Raw genomic sequence first — 17,588 nt, 5'->3', positions numbered from 1 at the left:
CCCATAGGGTAACCAGACCGGGCAGTGAGTGAAGAAGGACACGAAACTCGAGTCAAGGGGCTCGGTTTCTCAATATGGCACTTGGCTGTTTTTAACACAAGCACTTTCAGGGTTTCATTCTATGGCTGCCGTTACGTCCAACAAGAGGCCTCCCAATTACAACTTCAGATAAGTTACCAGTATATAGTGATGTATTAATTGATGAATGGTGACTTTGGGAGGAAAGAGACTGTAAAGGCGATGATGGTCCCACTGGCAACCATAGTTGAGTGATTACACTGAGCACTTTACACAATTAATAATTATTTATTTATTTATTTATTAAATAATTTAATATATTCAGAGCTGTGATATTTGATTGAGAATATAGAAACATAGAAACATGACGGCAGATAAAGGCCAAATGGCCCATCTAGTCTGCCCATCCACAGTAACCATTATCTCGTCCTCTCCCTATTGGCTAAGGTTCTAAACATTTGCATCTCCTCTTCCTATAGGTCAAGGCTCTGTGCACCCGCATTGTGAGGTCATAGAGCTGCCCATCCGCAATAACCATTATCTCTTTCTCTCTCCGAGAGATCCCATGTGCCTATCCCAGGCCCTTTTGAATTCAGACACAGTCACACGTTACCGCAAAGTTTAATATTTAATAAGTATGATGTCTCGTGGGGGCAGATTAGGGAATGGAAGGTTTATTAAGGAATCCTTTTTCCTACATGTTGGTTCTCTTCTTAGAATGTCCTCCAAATTTATTGTCTTTCACTGCACTTTAGATGCTGAAAGAGTGATACTCTACTTTCCTATCCGCATCTTGACGTTCAATGCCTATTTTATTGAAACAGTTTTTAAATTGTAAACCGCTTAGTCCTGTGGGGTACAGAAACTGCGGTATAGCAAATATTAAATACATAAGCCCATAAGGTTTGCCTAAATTGACCAGTACCCTTACAGTGGCTCTGAACAAAACTACAAAATTTTGGCAGCTAAAATTTAATGCTAAGAAATGCAAGGTCATGAATTTGGGCTGCAAAAACCCAAGGGAACGGTACAGTTTAGGGGGTGAGGAACTTAAGTGCACGACAGAAGAGTGGGACTTGGGTGGGATCGTAGGTGATGATCATAAGGTGGCCAAACAGGTTGAAAAGGTGACGGCGAAAGCTCGAAGGATGCTAGGTTGCATAGAAAGAGGTATGGCCAGTAGGAAAAAGGAGGTATTGATGCCCCTGTATAAGACTCTGGTGAGACCTTATTTAGAATATTGTGTACAATTTTGGAGACCACACCTTCAAAAAGATACAAAAAGGATGGAGTCAAACCAGAGGAAGGCTACTAAAATGGTGTATGGTCTTTGTCATGAAGCGTATGGGGACAGACTTAAAGATCTCAATCTGTATACTTTGGAGGAAAGGTGGGAGAGGGGAGATATGAGAGAGATGTTTAAATACCTACATAATGTAAACGCGCATGAGTCGAGTCTCTTTCATTTGAAAGGAAACTGCAATGAGAAGGCATAGGATGAAGTTAAGAGATGATAGGCTCCGGAGTAATCTAAGGAAATACTTTTTTATAGAAAGGGTGGTAGATGTGTAGAACAGTCTCCCGGAAGAGGTGGTGGAGATGGAGACTGTGTCTAAATTCAAAAGGGCCTGGGATAGGCACGTGGGATCTTTTGGAGAGAGAAAGAGATAATGATTACTGCGGATGGGCAGACTAGATGGGCCATTTGGCCTTTATCTGCCATCATGTTTCTGTGTTTTTACAGCGAGTCTGCTGAAGAACCCTGAGTTTCTGTCAAGATCTATAATCAGCTTTGCCTTATCCACAGACAGCAACTGGTACAGCAGCAAAAGAGATGCCCTGGAATTTCCCGCCATCTGAATTAAGATTCTGAGGGGAAATCTTAGTAAGCTTAGAAGCTGATTTGGTGTATTGCAATCCATCATCCTCTCCAGATTGGATTATTGCAATTCTATCTACCTCAGCCTAACCAAGAAAAGCCTCCACAGACTTCAGCGGATTCAGAACGCCGCAGCTAAGCTTGTTTTCGCGAAAAGCAAATTTGATCACGTCTCACCACTCCTGTCTAAGCTCCATTGGCTCCCAGTAATCCCCAGGATCCACTTCAAATGTGCGTGTCTGGCCTACAAGATCCTACATGGCATCCTTCCTGCCGTTATCCCTCTATCCTGGAACTCCCCAACCCCTACTTCCTCCAGATCCTCCCAAATTTTTAAACTATCCTTCCCTTCCATAAAAGGTATTTCCCATGTAGGCAAATTTGGGTCATCCCTCCCCTTTAGAATCACTGAGATCTGGAATAACCTCCCCTCCCCTCCCCTCTCCAAACCTCAAGCTCCCTCCAACTCTTCCGCAAACACCTAAAAACCTGGCTATTCTCAAAACTGTAACACTTCCCCCCTCTTAGGCCTCTCACCTTCCCCCTTTACACCTAACTCTTTAATCTCTCCACTGTAGTTCCTCTCTCATCTTTCTTCCTGTAAACCGTGCCGAGCTCCGCATTCGTGGAGATGGTGCGGTATATAAACCCAAGATTTAGTTTAGTTTATTGCAAATTCTTCTTCTGTGCCCTTTCTTCCTCTTTGTTAGATTTTTTTTATGGCGCTCCTGAGCTCCGGTGGCTCGCTGTGGTATGTTTCGCTCCAGTTTGGATTAGCACAATAATTCCTAAATGCCAGGACGAACCTATCTGGGTCACCTTTTAACAATGCTTTGCTTCTGGCTCCCTGACATCATTACCAGCCTTTCGGGCATGTTTCTAGCCGATAACAGCAGCCTGGGGACTTGTATTTCATAAGTGATTCCTCCAGGAGGGGCCCAAATGGAAGCCTAGCTGGTATGCCTAGGATTACTTATTGAAATGCAAAGTAGATTTTTTAAAAGGAACTTTAATCTCTCTCTTCCTCCGGCTTCAGCGCAAGACATCTGGCAAGGCTGGGTCAGAGAAAGAAAGGCCGCAAAATAAAGGCAGGTCTGGTGAAACAGAGACAAAAAAATTAATTGGGACTCTGCTCGCAAAAGACTGGCATTCTTCTCATCTTGTTTCGCTGTGACAAAAGGAAAGAAAGTATTTGAACGAGCAGATCCGCCAGGCGACCAAGGATCTGGGGGAAGGACTTTATTTGAGGCTGGCCTTGTGGTTTTTTGAAGCTTGCACCCCTGTGCATCGTGGGATTTGTAGTCCTAGTGTTTCAGGCACCAAAACATCGTGTCTTTTCTAATAAATTCGAGGGAATCAGCTGGAGACAACAGGTTTTCTCCATGAAATGTTATGATGATCCATAGTTGCATACAAAGTGTTGGACACTCGTTAATGGAAGAGACATATGCTAGACCCTGTCCTGGAGGACCCCAGGCCAATCGGGTTTTCAGGATAGCCCTAAAGAATATGCATGAGAGAGATTTGCACATAATGGAAGTGAAAGGCATGCAAATCTGCTCCATTCATATTCAGTAGGGCTATCCTGAAAACCCGATTGGCCTGCGGTCCTCCAAGACAGGGTCTAGCGTATGTCTCTTCCATTAACGAGTGTCCGACACTTTGTATGCAGCTATGGATCATCGGAACATTTCAGGGAGAAACCCTGTTGTCTCCAGCTGATTCCCTCGAATTTATTAGAAAAGACACGATGTTTTGGTGCCTGAAACACTAGGACTACAAATCCCACGATGCACAGGGATGCAAGCGTCAAAAAACCACAAGGCCAGCCTCAAATAAAGTCCTTCCCCCAGATCCTTGGGAACCACTGCGCTAGACAGTTGTTGAACAAAATGATGCCCCCTTCCTTCCTCCCTCAAATGGGTGACGCCCCCACCCACTTTCCTATGACTTGGCATTCAGGGCAGTCATCTTTTGCGCCCATCCCTTCCAATGGCCCTAGAGCAATGGCCCTCAAGGGCCGCAAACTAGTTAGGTTTTTAGAATTTCTTTAACGAATATGCATAAGATCTATTTGCATACAGCAGAAGCAAAATATGCAGATCAATCTCGTGCACATTCATTGTGGAAATCTTGAAATCCTGACTGGATGGTGACCCTTGAGGACTGTGCTTGCCCGCTCCTGCTCTAGACCAGCGTTTCCCAAGTTGGTCCTGGAATGCTCCCTTGCCAGTCAGGTTTTCAGGATATCCCCAATGAATATGCATGAGAGAGATTTGCATGTAATGGCGGCAGTGAATGCAAATTATATCTCATGCATATTCATTGTGTAGGAATCCCAGCGCTGCTCCTTGTGACCCTGGGCAAGTCACTCAATCCTCCATTGCCCCAAACACAAAATAAGTGCCTGTGTATACGTAAACCGCTTCGAACGTGCAACCACAAAAAAGCGGTATGCAAGTCCCATTTTCTTCCCCATCTTATATCCTGAAAACCTGACTGGCAAAGCAGTAGTCCAAGATGGACTTGGGGAAACCCTGCTCTAGACCAGTGTCTCTCAAACTTTTTTTTTCGCTCTGGCACACTAAACGGAGCAAATGTTTTTCGTGGCACATTATAATTGAAATTATAAAATTGAAAAAGAAATAAAAAATTGACCCCCCCCCCCACCTTTGCTAATGCGTAGCGTGGGTTTTAGCGCCGGCAACGGCGGTAACTGCTCCGATGCTCATAGGAATTAGTAAAGGAGGGGTAAATTTGAGAGTTATTTATTTAAAATTCTTTAAGCTATGTATGGGTAATTGGAACAACGGTGAAACTAAGTAGATAGAATAGAATTGCTAATCAATGATGGATGTGCCTGTTTTTGAGTGCAAATTAACTCAAAACGCAACTCGATAGTCGACCAGCAAATACGCATTTCAGCATCTACCACCCGCAGTCGTTCTCTTTTTTTTCGATTTAATTTCTGTCAGAGCTGAAAATCCAAGTTCATAAAGATAAGAAGATCCAAACGGTAACAAAGCCTCGATTGCTTTGGTTGGTCAAGTTACGACAACTACCGCGTAAAAAAATAAAAAAACGACTTGCCGTTAGTTTTCAAGGACCAATCGCGTCAAAGAATGATGCTTGTCTGGGCGGTTGCATCCTTACGCACACAGAAGCTCGTAACATTGACAGACTCTTGCGTACGCGACGTACATGTCATCTATCCTTGTGCATACTTATGAAGGGAATTTTTTTCTCGTTAAAGTAAAATTCTGGAATCTCTTCGGGGCACATCACTGTGCCTTGGCGCACAGTTTGAGAGACGCTGCTCTAGACAAACAGCCGGTCTACCGTTTGTAACACCACCTAAAATTCCTCCTCCCTCGTTTATCCAAATGACTTGATGCAACCAGCAAAATCTCATCAGTACCCGCGCAAAGCTGCAGGATTCTAATTTATTGTTTTTAATGGAGGTGGAAATGATAAAGAAATTAGGTTTACCTCGGAGAGAGGGAGGGGAAGTCTAGATAAGCAGCTGTCAGTTATTGTTTCGTTAGACAGCGGTAAACGATGCCGTTGGCTCTGTAAACAAGCGAAAGAGGCTTTTGTCTTCATGAGCAATGAGGGTGGCTTACGGACTGCTGAAAGGAGGCCTGAGAGGAATTTAAGGGCATCGAAAGATGCTGCTCCAAGCGTACTAGGGCCCCAGTGCTCGAAGCTCCAGCACAAAAGTGAACAGCACCCTCTCCATGTACAGGAACAGCGCAAAAACATAGCCCTCCGATGCACAGAGGTAACGGCATTCAAATTATACGCACGCTGTGAGACTGAAAGTAAGGAGGAGGGCCGGACCTGGCGCATGCGCATAAGAGCTTCATGGAAAAAATAGCTCGTGTGCGCATGCACCAGACAAACCCGGAAGTGAAGCACATAACATGGTAAATGATGGCAGATAAAGTGTAGTTACTTACCTGTAACGTAGGTTCTCCGTGGACAGCAGGATAGTCGGCCACACAACCCACCCGCCTCCCCATACGGCCGACCCGGCCACAGCTAGGAACATCCTGGGGATTAGGGGGAAGCAGGGGGAAGTGGGTAGGGCTCGGGCATGCCCAGTGGGGCCCGGGCACGGCATGTGCTCAGAGGGGGGGAAAAAAAAAAAAAATCTCTCTGAGCTATTGGAGAGCTTATCCGCAAATTGGGAGCTGTTGGGACAACACCCATAGGTGGCTGACTCATCCTAGGAGAAAGACCTGAGTGGTCCATCCAGTCTGCCCAACAGTAGGGTTACCAGATTTTCCATTTGAAAAATCCAGACCCCCCCGGCAGCGATTTGTTCCAAGCTTTTCGAAACCCGGACATAGAAACATAGAAACAGACGGCAGATAAGGGCCAAGGCCCATCTAGTCTGCCCAGACATCTGATAACCATGCACAAAAATTATGTGCTGTTCTTCTGCGTCTTTAAATATAAGCTTTTCAACAACAACAAAAAAATTCCACATAAAACAGGTGCCAATACGTGCTTTCGCTTTCAGGTTTGCTCAGACCCGCATACGTTTGTTTCTCAGTACTGGCTTCCTTCTGCTTCCAGAACAAATCAAAGCCAGCAGGATTTAAACAGAGAATCGCAAAGGCTCCTACTTGCATTTATCACCTAAACTATGGCGCCTCTTCCCTCTATCAGTCAGAACACTAGATGGACTACGGAGCTTCAGGAAGGCCGTGAAAACCTTCCTCTTTACAAACCCAGCGCCTTGATGACCTGCGCCCAGATCTTAGTTACTGTACGCAAATGCCATTCCCAGTAAAACGAAACTGTGCGGCCCTACTGTCACTCAGGTTTCAAGTTTATTTAAAATATTTGATTTGATTGGAAAATCCAAATCCAACGCGATTTACATTTAGTTAAAAAATTAGGTCACAATAAAAAAATAAAACAACAAGACAATTAGTACTAATTTTAATAAAATAATTCTTTTGAAAAAGGGAGGAGAAAAAAAAAGAGGATTAAATACAATTCATAAGTATCCTCTACCTTCCCTGCCCTGCAATAATGATTAAACAACTACAGACAATTCAGAATCCAGCTCTGAGACTCGTCTACTCACGGAAGAAACATGAGCACATTACTGAGGCTTTCATCAACTCACATTGGCTTCCAATCCAGGAAAGAATACAATTTCAATTCTACTGTATACTATTTAAAACTATAAATGAAGACAGCCCAACCTACCTGAACGACCGCCTCATCCAAACTACCTCTACCAGGCATAGAAAAACACCCCCCCATTCACTTACCCCCCCAATCAAAGAAGTAAAACGGAAAAAACTATACGACGGCCTACTAGCCACTCGAGCTGCAAAAATAGATAACCAAATCTCCAACCTATCGATAACTACCCCAGACTACAAAATGTTCAGAAAGGAAATAAAAACTATACTCTTCAAGAAATCCCTTAATAAAGCTTAATCCCATGTATATACCCCTTCTTACCTTCCCTTCCCCAACCCCTGATCCTTCTTATCCCTCTCTTGGAAACAATCTCTCATCTAACTTTGTAATTCTTCTTCCACAACTCTTTTTGTAATCCGCTTTGAACCGAAATCTATAATGTAATGTAATGAACAAATAAAAAGGGATAGGTAATGAAACAAGAGATTGGGGAAGGTTAGTTACCCACTTAATTTTCACTTAGCAGTATTCCTAGTCCATTGTACAATAATAAAATTTAAATGAATCAGTTAAAAGCGTCCTTAAAAAGCCAACATTGTAAATTAGGTTAGATCTTTTCAGGTCTATAATGTCATCGTCATTTATGTCATGCCTTGGACCAGGGATCTCAAAGTCCCTCCTTGAGGGCTGCAATCCAATCGGGTTTTCAGGATTTCCCCCAATGAATATGCATCGAAAGCAGTGCATGCACATAGATCTCATGCATATTCATTGGGGAAATCCTGAAAACCCGACTGGATTGCGGCTCTCAAGGAGGGACTTTGAGACCCCTGTCTTGGACCTTATTGTGAATGTAGTCTTGTAGGAGTATCCTGAGGGATGGGTTGGGAATCCTCGCCTCCATGCTTTCCTAACCACTTCAGCTGTGTTGCTTGGCTCCCACTGGTTCCACCACACTTCTTTTGATCTTTAAGATCTGAGATTGCCTTATAAGATGTGTTTAAGTGCCTCACTGGGAATGGAAACCCACTCCCGCTGTAGTCTATGAATTTACTTAGATGTCTGGGCAAGGTTTGAGAAGTCTGGCATTTTCTAGCTTCCACTCCCAGATCAGAGCAGCATGGCCCTTTCTCTGTAGAAACCCGGACACGTGGCCTCGCCCAAATCCGCCCCAGCTCCGCCTTGTTCTGCTTTCAGCTCTGCCCGGTTCCCCCCTCAGCCACGCCCCAATGTGCCACCGGCCCCGCCCCCACAAAGCCTCGGCTTTCTTCTTCGACCTCCGGGCCGCGTCTGCAGGACCTCCGCGCATGCTCAGAGGTTCTCCAGATGCAACCAGAGGTCGGGGCTTTCCAAAACCCAGGCAAACTATCGAGTTTTGGAAAGTCGATCCAGGCATCCAGACAGTCCTTTAAAAAGAGGGCATGCCTGGGTTTTTCCAGATGTCTGGTAACCCTACCACAGTTCCCTCTAAGCTGAGCTGGAGTCTGCCACCCAGCCAGTAGGGGGCACTTTTTCACTCACATTTTCTATGCTGAGGGACAGGCAAGCTCTGCAGGACTCCAGGGAACCTGCCTGTACTCTAGTGATTGAAAAAACAATATTGAAGCAATACCCCACCCCCACTGACAGCAATGCAGTTGGAGGAAGTCCACTTAGCTTAGAAGGAACAGTGCTGGGGGGCTCCTTGCAAAATGTTTTCCTCCGGGAGGGAGGGAAAACCAGGAAATTCAACTCATTCCGCAGGCAAGTTTGCATCTCTGGCATTTTGCACAGCTGTTTCTCAACTAACAAGTGCTTCTCTGCCTAATTTTTCTCTGATGCGGAATGGATTGCAATTTTCATGTCAAAAAAGATCTGAGTTTTATAGGTAAAAGCGTTAACAATATGTTTGCTTTGGGATACGGATGCTTGCTTTCATTGTTTGAATCAGTAGGCTGGCTGCAGAATCCGACACTGTAAGTTTGCAGATGCAGAGATAATAGATATTTTTTTTTTACGTATAAAACATTAAAGGGCTTGATTAACGATACGTGCATTTAGCACATCAAGCTCTTTGCTGTTTTAATTAAATTCCAGTTCTTCACTCAGGAACAAAAGCCCTGCCGAGCTCAGTTTGCGTGCTGTAAGAGGACAATTTCCAGCAGCCTGTCTAGGTGCAAAGGTCATGTGTAGACGAAGCGATTTTCAATTAAAAAAAAAACAAACCAAAATCTAAATAAAACAAACAGACTTTCTTCTTTTGGAGATCCACTTACACGGGGACCTAATGACTTTCAATCTCCTTTTTTTTTTTGCAGGCAGAGAAAAGGTGAAAATAATCTGGCTGATAATCAAAACGATACTCAAAACGATTAGAAACGGCCGCCGATTGGTTCAATCGCTTATTCGTGGTTATCTGGTTATTTTCAGCACCACTTAACCAGTTATCTCTGCTGGAAACGGTTGGTTAGCGCTGAATTCAAATGTGGCTGTCTCATGGGTGTCCCGGGGGGGGGGAGGGGCAGTCAGGTTAAGGGCCGATATTCAGTCCCCTCACCACATAAGTAAACCGCTTAAAAAAAGGCCGCATAAAGAGTAGTTTCTATCTTTAAGTGGTGCAACTTATGTGGCGAGAGGGTAAATATTGACGTAACGGGCTATGTGTTAGCCATCTTTAAAAGGCCTGCCAGGGGCGACATGATTGAGACATTTAAGTACATCACGGGACGGGTCGAGGTGGAAGATGATATCTTTCTCCTGAAGGGACCCTCGACCACAAGAGGTCATCCGCTCAAACTCAGGGGAGGGAAGTTTCGTGGAGATGCCAGGAAGTACTTCTTCACGGAGAGAGTGATTGAGCATTGGAACAAGCTTCCAATGCAGGTGATAGAGGCACACAGCGTCCCAGACTTTAAGAATAAATGGGATACCTATGTAGGATCCCTACGAGGGTCAGCCAAAGGATAGGATCACTAGGGTATAGACTTGAAAGAGCGGGGCAGTAGAATGGCATTATTACAAATCTACTTAAATGGGACATTAGACTTAAAAGGGAGGGTCGATGGTGTGGGCAGACTTGATGGGCTGTAGCCCTTATCTGCCATCATCTTTCTATGTTTCTATTGGGTAACAAAATAATAATAATAATAATTTATTCTTATATACCATCAGACCATGAATGGTTCTAGGTGGTTGACAGCAGATAAGGCTGAACATCCAGCGAATATACAAAAGATACATCAATTTCTAAAATGTACACAATCCTATATAATAAAACGCTAGTAATCCCTGATCTGTGAGATGTAGGTCCGTGGCATTGCAGGAGTGCGCATGCGCGCCTACGGTTCTTTCTTCGTCGTCGTCTTCTTCGCCCCTCCCCCCCCCCAATCCCCGTTGAGCCTCCCACCCGATCGCCTCCAGAAGTCCGCTCCGCTCCTCCAACAGCGGAAGGCCCCGAGCCCAAATCGGCGAACGAGCTGGTCCTTTGCCGGCTGCTGCCGCTCATGCTAAGGAGCGCGGTGTACAGGCGCTGAATGGCGGTGGCTCTGGGGCTTCTTCTCCCGCATAGGCCTCTCCCCTCTCCGCCAAAGACGCTCCAAGCACAGCGCGGCGCTGTGTGGGAAACAGAGTACCACCCTAGACACCGACCAAACTCCCACTGGACCAGTCGGGCGAAGCTGCGGCGGCCTTCCACCCCAGGTTCCATACAAAGCAGGCTGAGCAGCACAACATTCAATAGGATTAGTGATATGAAAAGATGAGCAGCCAAGAACAGAGACTGAGAAAAAGAGAAGGCATAAAGGATTAGACAATTGCAGTTAGCTTCAAAATTAAAGGCAGTTATTAAATAACTGAGCACTTTGAAGTAGCTCCCTACTGCTGGACAGGGGGAGCAGGAAGAGGTGCTGATGGACAGGGGGGGGAAGGAAGGGAGGCCTACTGCTGGACAGGGGGACCAGGAAGAAGTGCTGATGGACAGGAGGGGAAAAAAAAGGAAGGGAGGCCTACTGCTGGACAGGGGGAGCAGGAAGAAGTGCTGATGGACAGGGGGGGGGGAAATTAAGGGAGGCCTACTGCTGGACAGGGGGAGCAGGAAGAGGTGCTGATGCACAGGGGGGAGGTAAAACAAAGGGAGAAGGGGTGCTGCTGGATAAGGGGAGCACTGAAGGGGTGGTGGTGGACACAGGGGAGGTAAAAGGAAGGAAGAATGGACAGGAGGAGCATACAAGGGGTGGTTGTGGACAGCCAAGGAAAAAGAAAGCGGCTAAGGAGAGAGAGAGAGAAAGAAATAAAGACAGACATACACACACATATTCTAGCACCCGTTAATGTAACGGGCTATAAAGCTAGTACATGTTATATTTAAAAAGCAATTAGGAAGCTTGGGTTACAAATTTGTCAAATAGTTGTGTCTTTAATAGTTCGAAAGAGTGACAGAACGAAGGGAGCCATGGGACTACTGGTTCTGATCAGCTCAAGACTATGGCACCGAAGGGAGTTAAGTAGACTGAATAAGCCTTCGAGTTCCCCCTCCCCCCATCATATTTCTGCGTCTGTGAAAGGATTCAAGGCAGACTGCCAGGAATCCATAAGATGTAAGCAAATCCTAGCAAGGCTAAATGAAATCTTAATGAATATGAATGTGAAGTTAATTCTAGAAAATTATCATATTTTTTAAAAATGTCTGTGTGCAGACTAGAGCACTGCCCCAGGGCCAGTGCGGGTTAATGGACAGTTGATAGTACCTGGCGTCCTCTGACGCGTCAGGTTCCAGTGAGGGGGGGGGCTATTTAGAGAGAGAGGCTAGTGGCTTTTGTTGAGGTTCTTAAATGACCCCAGATTATCACGGCTGTCATGACAAATTTGCAGTTACTCAATGTGGCTTCTCTGTGCGGTATCTCACGTGATCACTGCTCCTGTGCAACTAACCTCAGTTTGAGCACAGAGGCTAAAGGAGACTCCCAGGGTGAAAATGGGAACTAAGCTGAAAGCCTTGCAACGGCTGGGTCAGACCAGTGGTCCGTCGTGCCCAGCAGTCCGCTCACGCGGCGGCCCTTAGGTCAAAGACCAGTGCCCTAACTGAGTCTAGCCTTATCTGCGTACGTTCTGGTTCAGCAGGAACTTGTCCAACATTGTCTTGAATCCCTGAAGGGTGTTTTCCCCTACAACAGAGTGTTCCTGATTTCTACCACTCTCTGAGTGAAGAACTTCCTTACGTTTGTACGGAATCTATCCCCTTTCAACTTTAGAGAGTGCCCTCTCGTTCTCTCTACCTTGGAGAGGGTGAACAACCCTGTCTTTATCTACTAAGCCTATTCCCTTCATTATCTTGAATGTTTCGATCATGTCCCCTCTTTTCAAGGGAGAAGAGGCCCAGTTTCTCTAATCTCTCACTGTACGCTAACTCCTCCAGCCCCTTAACAATTTTAGTCGCTCTTCTCTGGACCCTTTTGAGTAGTACATAGAAACATAGAAACATAGAAAGATGACGGCAGATAAGGGCCATAGCCCATCAAGTCTGCCCACACTATTTACCCACCCTCTTAAATCTACTGACCCCCTAAAGAATAATTGTAATTATACTGTCACTCTACTGACCCGCTCATTCAGTCCTAGTGACCCTATCCCTTGGCATGACCTCGTAGGGATCCCACATAGGTATCCCATTTGTTCTTGAAGTCTGAGATGCTGCGTGCCTCGACCACCTGCACTGGAAGCTCGTTCCAATGCTCAATCACTCTCTCCGTGAAGAAGTATTTCCTGGTGTCTCCACGAAACTTCCCTCCCCTGAGCTTGAGCGGATGTCCTCTTGTGGTTGAGGGTCCCCTGAGTACAATGTCCTTCTTCATGTACGGCGACCAGTGCTGGACGCAGTATTCCAGGTGAGGGCATACCATGGCCAAGTACAGCGGCATGATATCCCTTTCATCGTTGGCATACACCATTGGCAATTAACTTGTATTAGAAGCAAAAAAAAATAAATAAATAAATATATATATATATATATACAGTGGAACCTTGGTTTGTGAGCATAATTCGTTCCAGAAGCATGCTCGTAAACCAAAGCGAGTTTCCCCATAGAAAGTAAGGGAAACTTGCATGATTCGTCCCACATTCCAAAAAGACCCCCCTCCCCCAAGGCCACTGGCGTGCTTCCACCCCACCCCTGGGAACCAGCTTCACTCACCCCGCCCCCACAAACCGGCATTGCCCACCACCCCCCCCCGCCCAAACCTTTACCGCGATGGGGCACCGGCACAAAGCATCAACCCACAGGACGTGCCGGTGCCCAAAGAGCCTGCTGCCTGCCACTTGCTGCTGTTTCTGCTGGGACTTGAGCCCATGCTCATGGCCTTCTGGCTCCCACTCTCTCCGAGATTCTAATGAGATTCTCGGAGACACCAAGAATCTGTGGGCACCGTCCTGTGGGTTGGTGCTGCGTGCTGGTGCTCGATTGCGGTAATGGTTTGGGTGGGCGGGGGGGGGGTGATGCCAGTTCGCGGGGGTGATGCAGCGCATATCGAGTCAACACGGTTTGCGAGGCAAGATTTACGAGAATGTTTTGCTCGTCTTGCAAAACACTCGCAAACCGCGTTACTCGCAAACTGAGGTTTGACTGTATATATATATATTTGTTTAGGGGGTATGGTTTGGTTTGAAATGAAACAAGCTTATTTTAATGTGTTTCATAACAAATGCATTTCATTGAGTTGACGTTTATTTCCTTCACTTGTCGTCTTCGGAACAACTGTAGCTACGGACCAGACTTTAGATGCAGAGAGGTTTTTATTTTTCTGTACCTTCTGTGGGGGGGGGGGGGGTTCAATATTCAGTGCTGGTTAAAAATGGAGGAAAGGCTCCTTCCTACACACTGTTCTTTCTGAGTGAGTCCCCAACTGCATTGCTACCATTGGGGGGGGGGGGGAAATAGAGTGCTTCAATATAGTGCTTTCAACCACAAGACAGCGCCTTTGACTATTTGGGAATAACTAGAGTTGCCAGATTTTCCAGTTGGAAAATCTGGCCCTTTATACCCGCCCCTAGGCCCGCCCATCCCTAGCCCCGCCCCCACTGCCTGCTCTTGTTGAGCAGGGAGCAAGTCTGCGCATACACAGATGCCACGCGATGATGTCACGTACAAGTGCGGACCTCCTTCCTGCCCATCGCGATTTGAGGAGGCTTTTCAAAACCTGGAGAAAGGGGATTCACTAACCTGCCCGATCCGTGGCAGGCTGACGAATTCACAAAGAGCCAGCGTGCAAATGGGGGTGACTGGAGGAATGCCCCTCATCGACCACACGGATCACTAGAGAGCGATCCTTGAGCATGCGCAGACCATCTTCCTTGACTGTAGATGATCTGCTCATGCGCTGGCCCTTCTTGCCTGGCAGAGCTTTTTTTTTTACTTACTTTACTGTTTGTTTGTTTTTTTTACTACGCGAGCCCGTGGTTTTAACCCGCTTTAAACCCGCAGATTAAAACCACAGGCTCGCACTGCGGGGAAGGGGAGGCGAGTCGGGGCTAAGCAGGGCGGCAAGAGGAGAGCAGGTCGTGGCAGAGAGCAGGAGAGCTGGGGGAGGCAGAGAGAGAGAGTCGAAGGGGCAGAGAGCAGATCGCGGCAGAGGCAGAGAGCGGGTTTATTTCAGGGCTGCAGGGCTGGCAGGACAGTCGGAAAGGAGGTGAGCGGCTGATCCCCTTGTTGATCTGCCAGCCCAGTCGGCGTTCGAGATTTTTGTTTAGTGACTCGCGTCCCTTGCCTACTTTGCATGCCGTTTCTCTCATTCGCATGCACGGATCGGTATGCAGGTTAGTGAATCGGGTCGGAGGAAAATCGGGTCGCAAAGGGCTCGCAAACCGATCGGTACACGATCGGTTTGCTTGGTGAATCTAGCCCAAAGTACCGGGTTTTGAAAAGCCATCTGGACCCCCCGGACAATGTCCTCATGTCCGGGGAAATCCGGACGTCTGGTAACCCCTAGGAATAACTCCATTGGAGGTGAGCAAAACATTCACTGCAAATATTTAAGACGAGATTATACGACACACTTGTGAATTTTAACATTTGCGGGGAACCTTATGAATATCTGAAAAGTGCTCTTACCTAGCCAACTGGAGGTGGCATCATGCCATAAGATTTCACTTGCGGCTTGTAGCTGCCAGTGAATCTCAAGTGAGGACAGAAAAAATGAGCTGGCCGCGTTGAACACCTGTTTTGGATGCTGTGACAGTCACTCTACGGTAACCATTAATCATGCCTCTTATTCCGTCTGTCTTGCTCTAGGCCTGAATTCGAAATTGAGGAAGGAGGCATGTGAAGGACCTGGACAGATCTCTGCTAACTACAGAATATACCTACTCACTCTACCCTATTCTTTTGCCAGATGTGCAAGAGGGGAATCAGGTACTGAGGGCAGTTTAGTGGCGATTTTAATTAGGAGTGGCATCATCGGGTTAACTCCCCCACCCCAGACTTATAGCCTGTGGACCTTTTCCAGATAAGCCCCGCCACCTTTTGCCAGCGCACGCAACCTTAACCAGTGAAGTTCTCAGCACAACGGCTCCACAATGCGGCGCGATGTGTATAAAGTTGGGGGTTCTCCCCCCACGCCCCCTCGTCGGAGCACCCAAAAGATTATAAAAAAGAGGATATGAAACTTAACATTATAAAAAAATAGGATAAACTGTCGACCATTTTTTTAAGGGCTCCGATGGGGGGGGGGGGCGTGGATTTACTTTCTACAGATTGCTCCTCTTTTTAAAAATTTTTTTGGGGTGGCGGGGGTTAACTTTTTGGGCGGGGCTTATCTGGAAAAGATCCAATAACGTTGTGGGGCCGTTGTGCTGAGAACTTCACTGGTTAAGGTTGCGTGCGCTGGCAAAAGGTGGCAGACACTTAACTTTCGGCGCGTCCACTTTTTCCATTAGTGGCGGGGCTTATCTGGAAAAGATCCACTCTTCAAGCCAGAGAGAGTAACTGAGGCAGAAAGGAGCAGGCTACACCAAACAAGAGAGTACACAGAGAGCCACCCCTAGGAAATAATGGAGGTACTCACAGTTCTGTAGTGCCTTGCCTGTCAGCGATATATCAAGCCCTTTACAATCAAGCTGTTGTGACATCATGGATGAGGTGGACTCTTATTGGTGGAATGAGGCATTATGACATCACAATCTCAGTTCTGGTTAGCAGAGACTGAAACTCTTCACATTAATGGGGGGGGGGGGGAAATGAGCAACATAGGTCGCCGGGAGTGGAGGAATGGCTCAGTGGTTAGAGCAACTGTTTCAGCATCCTGAGGTTGTGAGCTCAACTCCCACGGCAGCTCCTTGTGACCCTGGGCAAGTCACTTAACACTTCATTGCACCAGGTACAAAATAAATGCCTGTCTAAAATCTGTAAACTGCTTGGATTGTGTAAACTGCACAGAAAAGACATAGTAACATAGTAGATGACGGCAGATAAAGACCCGAATAGTCCATCCAGTCTGCCCAACCTGATTCAATTTAAAAAAAATTTTTTTTTTTTTTTTCTTCTTAGCTATTTCTGGGCGAGAATCCAAAGCTTTACCCGGTACTGTGCTTGGGTTCCAACTGCCGAAATCTCTGTATACAGACAGTCTACAAGTTGAATTCCCAGTTCACCCAGGACATAAAAGCCAGGCTCATGAATTGAATCCAGAACTCTTACATAGAAGGCAGCAACCCTGCCACAGAGCCAGTCGTTGAACATAATCTGATTTCTTGATACTTTTACATGGGGTTGAGGCATAGGGCTGTTTGAATGAGAACAAAGCAAAGTGTCATTTCAGTAGATTTTAACGCTTCATGTGCAGATAACAGCAGTTTGAAAGAGCCCTAAAAACAACATTATTTATGCTGAGTGACTGCCAAATCAGGTGCATTTCAGACAGAGTGAACATGACGGAGAAAAGCTGATGTGAAACCTGTCAGAGGCCACCTTGACACGAAATCCACTGTTATCATGGTCAACAGTTTGCAAGCCATCCTGGCTTATGTAACTAGTGTCTGGAGCACAGAAAGATTCACTGCTTGGATGTTTTGGTCCCTGGTAATCATTGTTTGCTCAGACAATCCAGTCTGTCTAGTCCTGATAAAGACCACTTTTCGCCCGCATAAGAGCCAACTTTTGAAAATGATTGGGGTGCTGAACTCAGAACAAATTTCCCCTCACCCAGCAAAGGAAAAAAAAACCAAAATACATCTGGAGGTGTATGACCAGCCTGCATCTAAATGTCAAGAGCAGGGCAGACAATGTAGCTAAGGTCCTGGGTGACAGGTCAAAAGCGCGCAAGACAATCGCGCGTGGACAAAATCGCACAGACAAATCAGCGCTAAGACAATGGCGCTCACAGACAATGGCGCGCCACGATATCTCCGCGCAAGACAATTGAGCGCAGCGACAACTCAGCGCAAGGCAATTGAGCGCTAGGTAACTCAGCGCAATGACAATTCAGCGCGCCACTAGAGGCCGCTTGCCAATCGAAGGACACGCGCACGTACAGCACGTTAACACGTCATGTTACACGTGATC

The 17,588-nt window shown here is 46.4% G+C and overlaps 1 long non-coding RNA gene across 2 annotated transcripts in view; it reads left to right on the top strand.

The window, feature by feature from the left end:
* The window catches only part of LOC117365755, a 223,209-nt gene that overhangs the window by 62,133 nt on the left and 143,488 nt on the right, over positions 1-17,588 (top strand). Inside the window, exon 3 of one of the 2 annotated variants that reach the window (XR_004540451.1) lies at positions 15,321-15,409. The exons of the other annotated variant lie outside the window; for it this stretch is intronic. This is a non-coding gene — a long non-coding RNA (uncharacterized LOC117365755). Of the gene's footprint in view, positions 1-15,320; positions 15,410-17,588 lie in introns of those variants that run through there. 2 annotated transcript variants of the gene reach the window in all.

This window comes from Geotrypetes seraphini, chromosome 8, assembly GCF_902459505.1.
Source record: "Geotrypetes seraphini chromosome 8, aGeoSer1.1, whole genome shotgun sequence".
Classification (NCBI taxonomy): domain Eukaryota; kingdom Metazoa; phylum Chordata; class Amphibia; order Gymnophiona; family Dermophiidae; genus Geotrypetes; species Geotrypetes seraphini.
The sequence above is the reverse complement of the archived record's forward strand: the minus strand, read 5'-3'. Positions and strand labels throughout refer to the sequence as shown.